Below are 17,265 nucleotides of genomic sequence, written 5' to 3'. Positions count from 1 at the left end.
ACAGCAACAATACCAAGTTTCTCTGAAACCGCCTTACCAACATGCATAACTTCAATACATAATTACATACGAATTATGTGATGTGTAGAAGAATTATATATGCAAAAAGAGGGCAATTGGGAAAAACTTTACAACAACTAAGGCATGACGTAGCTGAATGCGTTTGTAACCATTTCAACTATCCTAGGAATGCGGGTTCGAATCCCCCTCCCGGGAGAAAAGGCTTTGAAGAGATTTACAAGGAATAATCGAAACAGCTGTCGCCTTGTCCGTCCTTATTTCACGTTGTTTAAATTTTTCCAAAATTATTAAATAAATTATTAAATTAAAAATTGCTTGAAATAACTGTTTTCATACATTTAAAGCAATACGGGCAATCCCCGATCAACTCATAAAAAAATATGTTTTAGTTCATGGGATACAACTTTATTTATGATACCGTTAAAATACGACCCTTTCAATAGAAATTTTTAGTTACCATATTACTGTTAGGATAGGTTCTTATGTAGTGATGCAACGCCGCTCATTGAAGCATCGATATTAATATCGATATTTTTCAATAATCAAATATCGATGTCAAAAACATCGACATTTATGAACATATACATCGGTGTCGTTTCCATAATTTAACGTCGTAAAGAATACCAATTAAATTTACTCTCTTTTTGTAAAGCAGCCGATGTTCCAAGCAATAAAATTCGTTCATAGGCTTATTGTTAGACATGCATTTGAAAAAAAAAAACTTTGCACTTAATAATAGTCAAGGAAATACAAGAAAATATATTTTAATCATAACTAATTGAAGTATAAAGGTAAATTGTCCAAAAATTGTCGGTCACTGAAGAACGATATTCTTTGGCCAATTTTTTCGACTGCCTATTAATGTGCGGATTACGGAACTGATAGTTAAATTTGTAGACAAGATCAATAAGATTAAATATTTGCTTAATGTATATTGGAACGATTTCTCGCCATACCTTGTCAAATGACGGAAAATCATGCCAATATATGTACATCAATTAGTCACCCTGTCGGAGAATCAACAAAACAAAAGGAATTTGTAAAATTATTGCAGAAGTGTGGCAGCGCTGCGAACTGTAGAATTTTGGTAGTAAGAGGTAAAAAGCTTAGAACAGAAAATAAAATAGTTCTTGAAAAGTTAGTGGAAAAGTTTAATAATTAATATAAGGCTGGATGCAGTGACGTGAAACCGGAAATGAAAAAATTGCACGTGGCAACCAGCTGCGTCTTGGGTATAAAGACAACAGATAGCGCTATCAAATCAAAAAAATATGTAACGGGTGTACTGACAACCTGTTGTTGACGCGATAAATATAGCGGGTATTGCAGAAAATTAAATTGTGTTTAAAGGAGAGATACATTTTAGCAGGCAGTCGAGAAGACGGCCCTTAAAGGCGTCACATGGCTATTTATTAACGAAACATTGATATTATGCAAAACAAAAAGTTTCAGATTTAGACTCAGATTGAACCAGTGTATACAAATATTTTCTCTCAAGTTGCATTTTGAATATTAGTGGGTCCTTTTGCGTAAAAACTTTTTATATTTTTTTGATGATATTCATATGTACATATGTGGGTATTAAAATTGAGTGCCCGAGGCTTATAAAAAAGTTGTAAGAAACAAAACTAACTGCCTTTGCATACCGTTGGAAATATATACTCAGAAAAAAACCAGTACCTAAAATGAAGAAACTTTTCTTAAAAAAATTTTTTTAAATCGAGAAAAATTTCAAATTTTCGGATAAAATTTGTCATTAATTTGGGGAAGCTTTTCTCTTAAATTTTTTTCAATGAAAAATACTGGAATATTTACATGTACGAATCAACGTAATGAATAAGAGTCAGTTAAATTATTTAATTTTATAATTTTTTTTCATACGATTTTCTCCATTTAAAAAAAATATATATATTCCGATACCAAAGAAAAAAAAAATAGTTTTAATTTTTACGAAAATTACTTATCCAGATTAAGGGAAAAAATTCTATACCCAAATATCATAAACCATTTTTGCTTAACAGCTATTTTACTTCTTTTTGGGAAATTCTTTTAGTGTACATTTTGCATTCACTATTATTGATATGACAACGGCTCGCTATTGTAAATACTGGAACATTTTCAAAAGTAAAGTTCGACACCTTAAAACAAAATTTTAAAATTACTAAACTTCAACTACCTCATTTGCAATGCATAGTCAATATTGAGCGACTATTGCATTGACTATGAAGTAGCCACATGTAAAATGAAATAACAATATGCAAACATTTAAATGCAACAAATTGCTAAACGAACGACTAACGACAATACGTAGCTATTTGGATGACATTTAGCTGTTGCTGCTTAAAATAACACCACCAAAGCTGTGTTGGTGGTTGGAAAGTCACAGGGAGATAAGGGAGCAGGATCCTTCAAGTGTCTTGGCTACTGGAGAGATATCGGACGATATGAGTCTGGTACGTTAGCTGGTTTTGCAGGCTTTAGTAGCGGCACAGTCTTCGCCATTTCACAGGGATGACGAAGGTGGATAGAGGCAAGTTGAAGACAACCGCCAGGTATTTAATACTTCATTTCCAAGGTTTTTAAACATTGGCGATGGATATTTTGGCATTCTGCTTTATCGGGGTCGAGAAGAACTTTACCATTAACCATAGCTTACCAGTTCCGGCAGAGAAGTTGCAGTTCTTTAAATGATGAGTTCAGCTGAGCGCTTCAGAGAGAGGATAATGGGTAAGTGGTCAGATGCAAATGTTAGCATCGACTGCTTGTTGCCATACGGATGTTGTGCCGCCTCATAAGGTCAACTATCATCTTAACCTTCCCAGTTAACCCGTTACAGTTGTATGCTGCTGTATTCTGAAATGCGACCGAGTAGACGTCGGCACTCTGGGATTGAGGGACGAGTGAGTGCGCCTTGGTGGTATAAAGCTAGGTGGCGAATGTTGTTGTGGCCATTACCCTGAATGTCCTTGGGAGAGTGCCAGAGTTGCCGCTTGTGGGTGCGCGACTTGGAAGACCGGTGCGACCAGAGCACTAATCGGTCTACTTAAGGCCTATCTTGATTAAAATTTTAATGATACATATCTCCGATATTGGTTAGTATGCCGAAGTAAAATATTTAATTGACACCGATATTTTGGCCACAGATATTCGGACTATATTGGGTCCATTTTTGAAACTCTGTTGCATGTTTCGTTTGATTCCAATATTGTATAAACCTCCTAAGCCAATTGAGAGATTCAAGTAAAAGAGACCGCTCGCTGCTGACTTTATCGTCGTTTCCTAAAATTGCCCCAGAAGTGGCCTGCGACAAATATAAACTGTATAGGATGTATTTTACATATATGAACGCGTAAATTTATTAAAACAGAGGCAGTTCGAGCTAATATTAAGTTGACCTTTTGCTGAAAATGTAGCATCGGCTAATGATTGTAGGTTAGAATATTTAGTAGCAACAATTAATAAAAGTACTAACTTTATTATTATCCCATTTCTCTCCTCCTCTTCTTCTTGTACTTCCTGTAGCGATAAAGACACTCTTCGAAGGTTTTGGGGAATGTTATCGATGTAGATGGTCCTTTACCTCTCTCCTTCTCTCTCCCAGACCCTTTACCTCTTTCTTTGCCTTTCGCCCATCACTAATTATTCAGTCAGCTGCAGAACTTAATCAAAAAATTAATAATTTTAATAAAAAATTGAAAATACCTACTACCTGCAGCATAACAACTTCTCTACTCTCTTAAGATGACTATATAACAAACAATGCAATTGGAATAACTTTTTCTAAACCCCTATATTATTATCTATTTAGAAAGAACTAAAACAAACCGCACATTTTATTGTAAAAAGATGTAATTCGCAATACTAATTTTTTGGAAAAACGCAAATATAGGTTTTTTCTCACACACGTTAAACGAGTCGGACCGTGAGGACCTGACAAATTGGGAAACCCTATCAAAAACCTGAATCTGCTGCTTCTAAATCTGATAGTTGTATCACTTCAAATAGTTAGAGTGCTAGCTTGGCGAGCGCAAGGAACGAGCACAAAATGTGCTCGATTCTTTCCTTCTCCAATCCTTACTTCCTACATCTGCCAACACTGACTAAGCCTAGTTTAAAAGCATGTGACGCTAAAAGGCAGTGTCAGACCATGATTGTTACCATGAGTCTACAGTCCTCTCTTTTTAAGGATATAAATTACATTGTTAGTCCAAGGTTGTAAGACCTACACATGCTCTTGGATACTTTTCAGGCCCGCGCTTGGTCCACGCCTTTCGCGCTTGGTCGATCATGTGCACCTCTTGAGTTGACTGCCTTAAGTGCTGTTAGGCTGTAAGTATAAAAGTTGACTCGACTACAGCTTAAACTATTCTCTTCCCGTATTTCAACTGCATTGGTAACGGCTATTACTTCTGGCTAAAAAAAACTACTGTCGTCTGGCAGCTAAAGAATCTATTTAATTGGGAATCATCACAATATAACGCAGACTCTATTCATTCCATAACCCTTGCTTCATACTCCCACTACCATTGTGGCTCATAGACCATCTTCGAAGCACATGTACGGAATTAGGTAGTCTGTTCCTCCAGTATTTGATGACGTTATACTTCTTTGGTCGTATAGTTTGCACTGAAGCTGCCCCGAGACACCGACCACCGACCCTCGTCGCCATTGTCTTCGTCTCCAGGTTTTGTTCAGGCTAGTTTCTTTCTCGTGTGAGTATCTTAAGTAGCTAATGACAGAGAGGGCGATAGACCTCACGTACACCTCAGCATTCTTCTATATGCATATAGTGCCGTCGAGGCCTTCTTCACTCTCTACTTCACCTTGAGCTTCTACAATAACTTACCGCTTTGTTATCAAAGTGTAAATGCTTCTGTAAGCTTTTCTGCATCATCTTCCTTTTGTAAATGTGCTTCAAAGTCATCGGATTCCTCCAGTCCCTCAGCGTGGCAGTAAGGCACATAAATTTAAATTTCACAAAATTTCGGAACATTTTAACTTTGATTTACACGAATTCACAATAAAACGTACGATATAATTTAATCTATACCTTATAACTAAATTATATTACATACTTAGTATAAACATTTCCCACTTCCACACTTTTTTCTTCTGAACTGTATTTCCCACCAATTTGTAGGAAAAATTTCATTCATTCATTCATTTCACAACTTATAATCTTCACGCTCCCTGCTTTTGAATTTAAATGAGTACATGACTTTACCTAGTGAAAGGAGGATATGCGGGTACTTCCATTTCAGAATAAATAGTATTACACAGTTTTGCAAAATCGTGTCGAACGGTAATATGCTTGTACATGTACATTAGGCCGGGTCGATTTGTGGGGAGGCAAACAAATCGTCCATTGCTCTGTGAAAATAATATTCTAGGGATCAAAATAAGAAACTTTGCCGAAGGAACCATACCTCTAAAACGAATTCTGATGCCCCCCGCCCCCCCTTTGGGTCGTAGGGGCAAATTTTGAAAAATCCCACTTTGAAATGCCTATGTTTTTTCTTTTTGGAGTTTATTTTTCTCTTTAGAAATTTATTTAGTCAGAACATATGTAAATGAAAAAATGAATTTAACTTAGTAATAGAAAAGAAATTAAAAAAATTATTAAAAATTAGCATTTTTACAACCCCCTTTTAAAACCAAGGCATCACTGTGATGCATTTGCATATCGTAAACATAGTTGTGTGGGTTTTTTATTCAACCGTTTTAAAAAATGAAGGTATCACTGTGACACAATTGCTGATCGTAAAATTGCTTGTGTGGTTTTTTTAAGCCACCACAAGACACAGCAGGTAGAATTTAAATTGCCCCTACCCAAAAGTTCGACCCAATGGGGGGGACATCAGAATTCGTTTCAGAGGTATGGTTCCTTCGGCAAAGTTTCTTATTTCGATCCCTAGAATACGATTTTCATAGAGCAATGAGCGATTTTTAAATAGACCCGCCCTAATGTACATATATATATTTATATAAAGTGTACAAAGTATTGGATTAATTATTTTACGTTTACCTAGAATTTTGACTTTATTCTTTACGTGCGCTTAAATAATTAGATAGATAAATATGTCTGAATATAAAAGTTTTGGCTTAATGCTTACTGATTTCTATTGTCTTAACTAACCTAAACAGATTTCATCAGATGACTTACATACTTGATGAAAATCACATTCACATGCCTAAATATGGGCAGACATGAGCCGCTCACTGCACAAATCGACTAACTCCACTTTTTGAAAAATCTAAATTGAAGTGTAAAATCACTTGGTATACTCATAAATTTTTATATTTATAAAAACTTTCCCAACCAATAAAGGTTAGCACCAAAAAACGACACAAATTTTTTGGCCACTGAATAATAAATAACACTACTCGACAAAAAAAATCTGCAAAAATAAAATAGGCCTTTCCTAAAGTAAAATTTTCCCCTGATTCCGAATATGACTGTGGCAGATCTAGTCTCCGGAATATCGGCGACAATATGAAAATTCCCATTTTTGCAGAACACTACCTACTGCAAAAATTTGTAGTTTTCATTTTTTCGTTTTAAGCTGTTGAATTATACATTATACTAATTCCTGCAAACATTTCTTGCTTTCACCTCCTTTCAGTATCTTCAGTAGTTTGGCCACTATGCCAAAAAACGTTGAAAAATTTGTGAGAAAAAGGAAATTTTTTAAAAAATTTCAGATTTAACCACTTAAAAATCGGAAAACTTCTATGGACGGAAAAAAGTTAGCCCTCCTATGTTGTAGGTAATTTAATTTTAAGCATACCAGTATAACAATCGGACATGCCGTTGAGACTATAGCCCCGTTAAGTTGCAAGCGTCTATCCTAAAATTTTAGTATTACTTTTATAAAATTGGCGAGACATTTCATCTTAGGGTCTAAAAAATTTAAAAAGACATCAAGTGTTTAATTGTCACTACTGTTTGTTGTAAATTTTGTTTTGCAAATTGTAGTGCAAATTTATACATACTATATCGGTAGATGTGCTCACGAAATGGCTTGTGGCAAAAGAGAATTTAAATGTAAAAATAATCCGGATGATTTTTGCTTTATTTGCGGACATTATATTTTCGGAAACTCAGCTGGGAAAATAACTAATTCTGTCAAAGGTGCGTACTTTCATTATTTCGGTTTCCGTGTAAAAAGTCTCGATAAATCTTGGACACCTAATTTTATTTGCGCCTCCTCTAGATTAACTTTAAGGAGATGGGTATTATGAAGTTTGGTGTTTCAATGATGTGAACTGAACCCTTTAATCACGACCAGTGCTATTTTTGCGTGATAGAACTTAAAGGTAAAACGAGAAAAAAGAGGAAATTAATAAGTTATCCAAATGTGCCATCAGCTAAAAAACCAAAACTACATGACCATACCTTACCCATATCTAGGCCGCCTATAAGTTTTGAAGCCTCAAGCGAAAGTGACTCCGAAGCAGATAATTCAGATAGTGAACAAGAAGGAGAGGTCCCACATTGAGTCTCACAAGCCGAACTTAATGAGTTGGCCAGAGATTTGAAATTATCGAAATTTGATAGCGAAGTTCTAGGATCTCGTTTGCAGCAATGGGGCAGCCTGGGCCCTTCGACAAGTACTTCCAAATTTCGAAATAGACACAAGACTTTCTCTTCTTTTTTTACTAAAAGTGAAAACATATGTTACTGCGATGATGTTCAAGGTTTATTTGAAGCACTAAAATTAGAAAATAAAGTGGATTATTGGCGCTTGTTTATAGACAGTTCAAAGCATAGTTTAAAAGCAGCATTACTCCATAAAGGAAATTCGTTACCGTCAATACAAGTGGCACATTCTGAGAATACTAAAGAAACTTATTTAAGCATATCCAATTTACTTGAGCCCATTCAATATAAACAATTTAATTGGAAAATTTGTGAGGACTTAAAGGTAAGCAGTTTCGGTGGTACAATTTAAAATAAATAGTATATGAAATACTTCCCAGGTTGTAGCTATAATTATATATTGCTGTTTTTTCTGTCTTTGGGACAGCCGTGCTAGAGAAACCCAATATATTCAGGAAAACAGGCAAACAAGAGCTGAGTACGAAGCAGGTGCCTTCGATATCGCAAACCCGCCTTTAGTAAATCCCGTACGAGTTATTTTGCCAACACTTCACATCAAATTAGGATTAATGAAAAATTGTGTAAAGGTTATAATTAAGGACGCGCCATCCTTCTAGTACCTAACGAAATTTTTTCCTAAAATAACTCAAGCCAAATTAGAAGAAGGTATATTTGTTGGTCCGTAAATTAGAAAGTTGCTGAAAGACGAAAATTTTGCGAATCATTTATGATCAGTAGAAGCAGCGGCTTGGGACAGCTTTAAGTAAGTCGTTAGTGGATTTCTTGGCAACAACAAAGATCCCAGCTATAGAGAGATGGTCAAAACCTTGTTGAAAAACTACAGTGCTATGAAATGCAACATGTCCCTCAAAATGCATTTTTGCATTCACATTTGGATAATTTTCCCGCAAACCTAGGTGCTGAAAGTGATGAACAGGGTGAAAGGTTTCACCAAGACCTCATGATTTTTGAAAAGCATTACCAAGGTTTTTGGAATGAAGAAATGATGGGAGATTATTGTCGGACCATAATACGGGAGACAAACCCAGAAAATTATAAACGGGTAGTTAAAAGTACCCACGTCCCTCACTATTGACCACCACGGTAAAATCGCTCAATTTGACTTTTTTTAGATGTAGATATGTATGTATTTAATGTTGTTGTCGTGGTTGTTTTTACTGAATTGCTGGTTTATGCTCATATTACTCAATTGAATAAGTTTAACGTGCAAACATATGTCTATAATAAAACGTTATAAAAAAATAAAAACGTATTTTGAATAAAAATTGTCTCTATAAAAAATTGTAGGATAGACACTTGCAAGTTAACGGGGCTATAGTCTCAACGGCACGTCTGATTGTTGTACTGGTATGCTTAAAATTTTCGTAATTAAATTACCTACAACATAGGAGGGCTAACTTTTTTTTGTCAATAGAATTTTTCCGATTTTAAAGTGGTTAAATCTGGCGGCCACCGTGGTGTGATGGTAGCGTGCTCCGCCTATCACACCGTATGCCCTGGGTTCAACTCCCGGGCAAAGCAACATCAAAATTTTAGAAATAAGATTTTTCAATTAGAAGAAAATTTTTCTAAGCGGGGTCGCCCCTCGGCAGTGTCTGGCAAGCGCTCCGATTGTATTTCTGCCATGAAAAGCTCTCAGTGAAAACTCATCTGCCTTGCAGATGCCGTTCGGAGTCGGCATAAAACATGTAGGTCCCGTCCGGCCAATTTGTAGGGAAAAATCAAGAGGAGCACGACGCAAATTGGAAGAGAAGCTCGGCCTTAGATCTCTTCGGAGGTTATCGCGCCTTACATTTATTTTATTTTTTTAAATCTGAAATTTTGCAAAAAAATTTCGTTTTTGTTCAACATTTTTTGAACGTTTTTTGAAAAATACAAATTTTTCCCATACCTATATGAAGCAGTGTTCTGCAAAAATGGGAATTCTCATATTCATAGATCTGCCACAGGAAAATGGAAGCCATATTCGGAATCAGGAGAAATTTTCGCTTTAGGAAAGGCCTATTTTATTCTTGGAGACTAAAGCTGATCAAAATTTGTTGAGTAGTGTAATTTATCTCAGAGGCCACTTTGATTAACTTCGTACTGTAATGGAAATCGTTTCATGCAACTTAAATTCACTAGCAAACGCTGAATGATAACGGTGAATTTTTTAGTGCCGTCTTATCAGAATATTATATATTATTTTTAATTGCTGTTTTTATGTACATGTCCCTTTATCGCTCTTATTTGGAATCCAAATCTATAAACAAATTTTGGATGTAAAAATGGGTATTTGTGCTATTAGCGAGCTTTGGACATTATTAGTCGTAGTGCTTTTTGTTTATTAAAATAATTTGTTAAAAATGAACGACTGTGAGCACACAAGAAAATTTATTTGTACTATGGCACTATTGTGAATATTTGATTAGGACTAACACTGCATTACCGGCAGTTGCTAACAATAATATATTATAACAGAACTGTTAATATTGTGACGAATATTAGCAACACTAAGGCATACTATCATCTCTTAGCCAATACTAAGCAGTCACTTGTATCTACATAAACAAATCAATCATAATGTCTACACAGACATTTGTACATACAAGAAGCGGAGAGATATGCACAAACACATGCATATATCTGAGATCCTCACAAAAGTGTGCAATCATCGGTCGAAGTATCACTCACATATACACGCGCACGAGAGAAACACTGGTATTGACAAAACCAAATGGACGCACGAAAACGAAGGAAAGAATTTCTCAGAAGGAATTCGAGGGTAGTTTCAAGCCAGGGCGCACCACTGTTGTGAAACGTAGGAACGACACTGATTATGCGAAGCCAACCCGTCAAGCGCAAGCTCTGCGAAGTAGTTCATTGGCCAAACAACAGAGTGCGAGGGAACGATCCAGGAAAATGGGTAGTAAGATGAAACGCAGGTACGATGAGAACAATAATTCGAAAAGTTTCTTGGCGGGAGATTTGGTAGTTATACAACCGTCACCGGCGGAAAGGTGTTCCATCCAAATTTCGGTGTAGTTGGGAAGGCCCGTACAAAGTTGTGAAGAAGATCAGTGATACCATCTACCGCATACAAACCATTGGGAAACCACGAAATAGAAGGGTGGTACATTTGGAGATGCTAGCGGCGTTTAGATCAGGAAATTTGTCTGATCGGGACGAAGTATATAAAGAAGAGTATAAAAGCGGCACCAGCTGAGGCATGGGTAATCAGTTTGATTTAAGCACGCTATCGGTTGCGAAGTTGAAGTGTTATTGTGAAGTATTCTAATAAAGATATTTTGCATTATTGAATATTGGAGTTATTTATTCAACAATTTAGCGATACGAACGTTAGTAGAAGGTGTAAAATAAGCGGCGTTTCACTAAATTCGTTACAATATTGATTTTCAGGAAAATTTTTAATAAAAATGTTTTTTTTTCTGAGAAGAAACTTAAAAATTTAAACACTGAATTTAAATTTATCACGTTTTCTCTTGCCAATTCGATTAACTCCATCAGTCACAAAAAAATTGTAAGATTTTTGACGATCATTTTTTAGCTAGTCTTTCTTATTAATTTTAAATACTTTTAGATGAAAGCTACGTCTTTATTTATGTATTATACAATATTCATTTGAATTTATATTGTCACGGATATTAGCATCACTAAGCTATACCATCACTAAGGCGATGCTAAGGCCATGCCAAGCAGTATTTACGTCAATAATCAAATCATGTATACACATATATAAGGCAGCCGAAAGAGATGTCACACACAGATGCATTTACTTATACGCCTATGTGTGTGCGAGAGACTGTAAACTACAAACTCACATACATCTGAGAGACGCTGAAAAGTAGAAAATTGTAAACAAGTAGAAACTATATGAGAACTATAAACACTCGAAATAGTTGGTAAGTTCTGGAAATAGAAGAGCCTAGATGTATGCAGCGTAAACTATAAAAGCGGCACAAGCGAGTAAAAAGAAATTCAGTTTGAGTTGAGCTATCAATCAGTTTGATTAAGCACGCGATCTGGCGGCCAATAGTAGAGTTTCATTTGAGTTATCAATCAGTTAGCAGAGGATTGCAAATAAGAGGATTTGCAAGTAAAATTCGTTACAATTGGTGTCAGAAGAGGAATTGTTGAATAAATTCCGAAGACTTCGAATAAACTTGGACATGGCAAAGTTAAGTGAATTGAAGATCCCGCAACTGAAGAAGGAGTTGGAGAGCCGTGGAATGAATACAAGCGGCGTTAAACTCGAACTTCAGGCACGGCTACGAGAGGCAATGGAAGCAGAAGGAATTGATGTGGAAGAGCATGTCTTTCATGTTGATGGCGAGGAGACAACAAAAATTGAAGAGAAAAACGAAACATCGCAAACGGGGACCAGCACAGACTTGAACGTGATATTGGCTGCAATATCTGCACAAACGTCGACAGTAACATCGAAGATTGAAGCACAAGAAACGCGAATGTCAGAAATGTCGACACAGATTACATCCAAGATGGAAACGCAATTGGAAGAACAGAAGACATATATGGCATCCCAACTGGAATCGCAGGAGACACGCATAACATCAAAGATGGAAGAACAAGAGGAGCGCTTATCATTGCAGGTGGCACAAATGTCTTCACAGTTAGAAGCACAGGAAGCAAGGGTAACATCAAAGCTGGAAGCGCAGGATGCAAAAATCGCTCAATTTCAGGCAGAAGTCGATGATTTGAAGGGTCGTATGGAGCAGTTACAATTAAATCGTCCAGCAGTTTCAGTGAGTAATCCAAAGGTAAAAACACCATCCTTTAACGGTTCTGTTCCTTTCCAGGTCTTTAAGCTACAGTTTGAGAAGACCGCAGCAGTGAACAACTGGAATGTGGAAGATAAAGTTGCCGCACTCTTCGTAGCATTGAAAGGACCAGCTGCCGAAATCTTACAGACTATTCCAGAGTACGAACGGAACAGTTATGACGCATTGATGGCTGCTGTAGAACGGCGATACGGAAGCGAACACAGGAAACAGATATTTCAAATAGAATTGAAAAACCGCTACCAAAAAGCTAACGAGACTTTGCAGGAGTTTGCTTCGGACATTGAAAGATTGGCTCATCTTGCAAATGCGGATGCACCCGTGGAATACACTGAAAGGGTAAAAATTCAGAGCTTTATAAATGGCATACGGGCCGCCGAAACAAAGCGAGCTACATTCGAAAACCCAAAGCCAACATTCGCAGAAACGGTGTCACAAGCTCTGATTCAGGAAACAGCGTCGCTTCTTTGTAAGCCAGTTTTCAAAGCACGCCGTGTGGAAGTAGAAAGGCCAGAGTGGGTAGACACAATTTTGGAAGCACTGAAGGGATCTCAACAGAAGAATGCCGGAGTTATTAAATGTTTCAAGTGCGGCAAACCAGGTTACATTTCACGTCATTGCGATCTTGGTCCTAATAGTTCCAACAATGTGGGTGGCCGTAAACGCAAAGTTGGCGGAAATGAGCAAGAGCGTGTCGAATGTAAAGAACGAAAACTTGCCCCGGCTATTGAATGTCCTGTGATATCTGTGTCGCAAATTGCGAATGTGGATGGTAAAGAGCGTGTACTGACTGTAGATATGGGGGCATCTCATTCCTTGATTCGATCTGATTTGGTCTACAAGAGTAAAGTCATTACCTGGAGCAAGGTTGCGTACGGTCACAGGCGAATATAATCAAGTCCAAGGCGAAGTGGTATGTGAGGTATTAATTGGGAAAGTCATGGTTCTACACAAATTCGTTGTGGCGGAGATCGTTGATGAAGTCATATTGGGAGTGGACTTCTTGGTTGACCATGACGTCAGGATCGATATGCGGAGAAAAATTATGCGCTATAAGAACCCGGACATACCACTTAACTTTATTTTGGAAAAAGGGTTCAGCAGTAATCGGGTACTGGTGGAAAAGACTCGACAAAGAAAACGAAAGTCAAAGGCAAAAGTTGATAGATCGAATGGGTCAAATAAATCAAAATCAAAAGTACCTGCGAGAGAAACACTGGCATTGACAAAACCTAAAATACGCAGGAAAACGAAGCAACGAATTTCCGAGAAAGAATGCAGGGGTAGTTTCAAGCCGGAGCACACTACTCTTGTGAAATGTGGGAACGATACCGATTATGCAAAGCAAATCCGTCCAGCGCAAGCTCTACGAAGTGGTTCATTGACCAAACAACAGAGTGTGAAGGAACGGCCCAGGGTAATGAGTAGTAAGATGAAACACTGGCATGACAAGAACTTTAATTCGGAAGGTTTCTTAGCGGGAGATTTGGTACTGTTAAACAACCCTCACCGGCGGAAAGGTGTTCCAGCCAAATTTCGGTGCAGTTGGGAAGGCCCGTACAAAGTTGTGAAGAAGATCAGTGAAACCATCTACCGCATACAAACCACTGGGAAACCACGGATTAGAAGAGTGGTACATTTGGAGATGCTAGCGGCAGTTAGATCGGGAGATTTGTCTGATCGGGACGATCAGACTTAGGTGGAGGGCAGTGTCACGGATATTAGCATCACTAAGCTATACCATCACTAAGGCGATGCTAACGCCATGCCAAGAAGTATTTACGTCAATAATCAAATCATGTATACACATATATAAGGCAGCCGAAAGAGATGTCACACACAGATGCATTTACTTATACGCCTATGTGTGTGCGAGAGACTGTAAACTACAAACTCACATACATCTGAGAGACGCTGAAAAGTAGAAAATTGTAAACAAGTAGAAACTATATGAGAACTATAAACACTCGAAATAGTTGGTAAGTTCTGGAAATAGAAGAGCCTAGATGTATGCAGCGTGAACTATAAAAGCGGCACAAGCGAGTAAAAAGAAATTCAGTTTGAGTTGAGCTATCAATCAGTTTGATTAAGCACGCGATCTGGCGGCCAATAGTAGAGTTTCATTTGAGTTCTCAATCAGTTTGGTTATTAAGCCAGCGAGTAGCATAGTATAAGTGTATTGTGAAGAACTTTAATAAAGGCCATTTTTCCATCATTCAATATTGGAGTTATTTATTCAACAGTTTAGTGATTCGAACTTAGCAGAGGATTGCAAATAAGAGGATTTGCAAGTAAAATTCGTTACAATATTATAAAGGGAATTTTACAAAACAATGCACATTATTTCATCGCATTTCTCTACCTTCTGTTTTATGGAGATAATCGTTTTTTGCATTGAAGGGCTCACATATGCCTTGAGTACTTACATGCACACATGCATGCATATATCGTCGGCTTACAGCGTAAACCTGCTAAGTACCATTTTTTGCAAAAATGAATTTTTGATGCAGTTTGGTACAACAGGAGCCAATGCATCAACCTGGAATAAAAGTAACATCAAATATGGGCCACACACAAAGTAAATCAGCTTTATGATGAGTTAATTTCCATGCTTTCAATGAAAAAAAACCAAATCGTTTTTTGCTTGTCATGTAATTTTTTTGCAGGTTAGTAGATTTTCACTCCAAGCCAACGATATGTATTTTTGTTAGTGATTTTCATTTATTGTAATACTTAATTAATTAATTTATGTATATTCTGTTGTACTCAAACTAAGCCTACTGTCATACGAAATTCCATTTATTTTGATTTAGTTTACAATTTTTAGTTACAATTTGATGTACATACATATAAATTTTCTTTTACAATATAAATAAACAAATTAAATAATATTAATTAACAACAAATCTCTATAAATATGTCGCTAGTAGCAAAAAAAATTTAAAAAATGTGTGTAAAAATTTTTGGTTTTGTTCTAAACTTTCTTTCTCCAATCAAATTTATTTGCCTAAATATTTTTGCATTTACATATGTACGTAAGTATGTTTGTATTCATGTGTGTGGGTATCTATTTAAATTATCAATTTATATATATATATATATATATTTATAAGTATGTGCAATATTTATAAGATTTCTTATCGAGTGGTAGGCGATATGTTTCGCGAAGTAACAGTGAAGGCAACAACAATAATCAAAAAAATGCAATTCAAAGCTGTCAACACAGAAGATTTCGGCAACGTTTTTGTGGCGTCGTTATGTTGAACCGCTGCTGGTAGTTCTCCTAGAATATTTTCAAGAGCGGAATGAAAAATGTTGATGAGTTGAAAAGCAAATTGTAAAAGTTGGAAGTAGATTATAAATGGGTTTGTCGAATGAGTTAAGCGAGATAAGCAAACTTTTATTGATAAACAATTATTACTTAATATTTAAGAATTCATGAGCTTAACACCGGCTTATAATAATTAGATATTGAAGGAGCACGAACTCTTAAATATTAAGTATAAATTGAACACACCATTAAACAAACAAATATAAACAATTGTTAATTTATAATTTATTTAATAATTCATACAAATAAACAGAATTGCTCAACCCTTATACACTTGTAGCACTTTTGTTTTTGTTTTGCCCTGAATCATAGGCACAGATTCAAATTCACACTTTGAATATAAAAAAAATTTTCATAGCACTCCCATATGCCCTCACATATAATTTCGAATCATATGAAAATGCTGGAATTTCTTATGAAAGTGCCATAGTTCAATTATATGGTTGGCCCATCTGTAAAGCAACAAAATATGTCTGTTCAAATTGTCAAAATCTGTGTATTGGTGTTGGTGCAAATTATATGGAATGAAAACATAAAACTTAGCAGTTTTTGTATGTGTAAGAAAATGTTGCCAATGTGTTGGTTTCATTTGAGTTTGCCATCTCCTTTTGACAATCCCTTCGGCTATGCAATGAAATAAATAAAATCAGCTGATGAGATGAGCCAACCATATAATTGAACCATGGAAAGTGCCAAGAAAAAGCACTCCCGTATAAAGCTCAGGCACTTGTGTATGATAAAAAAATTTACACTAACAATTTCACAACTAAAAATTATTCAAAAACATTATAGCACTGAAAAAAATTTGTAATCAAAATTGAGTCATAAATAAAATTAAAATAGACAGTTGACCGCGGAGCTGAAATATATGGGGCATATGACGAACGAATATAAGCAAAAATGTACCAAAACAAGATGAGCCTATTCTAACTTCATATGATATTAGTTAGTTAACTACCCTCAAGGGAAGTCAGTAACTAGTGATACAAAATTCTGGTTGAAAACTAGACCTAGAGTGCCAAATAAGTATTAGTTCGTTAATGGCTAAATTTTCAGTTATAAAATCGACTAAAGAACTGCTACCAGCTTTAACGAGCTGCGACTACATATGAGTATGCCGCTTTCTCAACACTATTCCACCAGTACGTAACTATTTAAAAAGTACCAAAAAGAAATTTGTATATAGTTAGGAACTAGTGAAAAGTTAAAGCAGCGGGGATAATTTCCACCGCCTAGGAAATCGCCATGTTAAATTCGCCAGTTGAAAACATGTAAAAGAGATAGGAGGCGAACTATTAGTGGTTTAGAATGCTGTTGAATTGCACTTATTTTGAACTAGAGATTCTCCGTACGGTGTAGTTTTTGTGACTTTTTATTTCAATTGGGTATATTGTAACGAATTTTCTGCAAATCCTCTTATTTGCAATCCTCTGCTAAGTTCGAATCACTGAACTGTTGAATAAATAACTCCAATATTGAATAATAGAAAAATG

The 17,265-nt window shown here is 36.2% G+C and overlaps 1 protein-coding gene across 3 annotated transcripts in view; it reads right to left on the bottom strand.

Moving 5' to 3' along the window:
• dpr18 (defective proboscis extension response 18) overlaps positions 1-17,265 on the bottom strand; it is a 217,743-nt gene that overhangs the window by 38,099 nt on the left and 162,379 nt on the right. Inside the window, exon 8 of one of the 3 annotated variants that reach the window (XR_010952597.1) lies at positions 4,868-4,952. The exons of the other annotated variants lie outside the window; for them this stretch is intronic. The gene's annotated coding sequence lies outside the window, so the exon portion shown is untranslated. The remainder of the gene's footprint in view (positions 1-4,867; positions 4,953-17,265) is intronic. 3 annotated transcript variants of the gene reach the window in all.

This window comes from Eurosta solidaginis, chromosome 4, assembly GCF_040869045.1.
Source record: "Eurosta solidaginis isolate ZX-2024a chromosome 4, ASM4086904v1, whole genome shotgun sequence".
Classification (NCBI taxonomy): Eukaryota; Metazoa; Arthropoda; class Insecta; order Diptera; family Tephritidae; genus Eurosta; species Eurosta solidaginis.
This window is presented reverse-complemented; position numbering and strand designations above follow the sequence as displayed.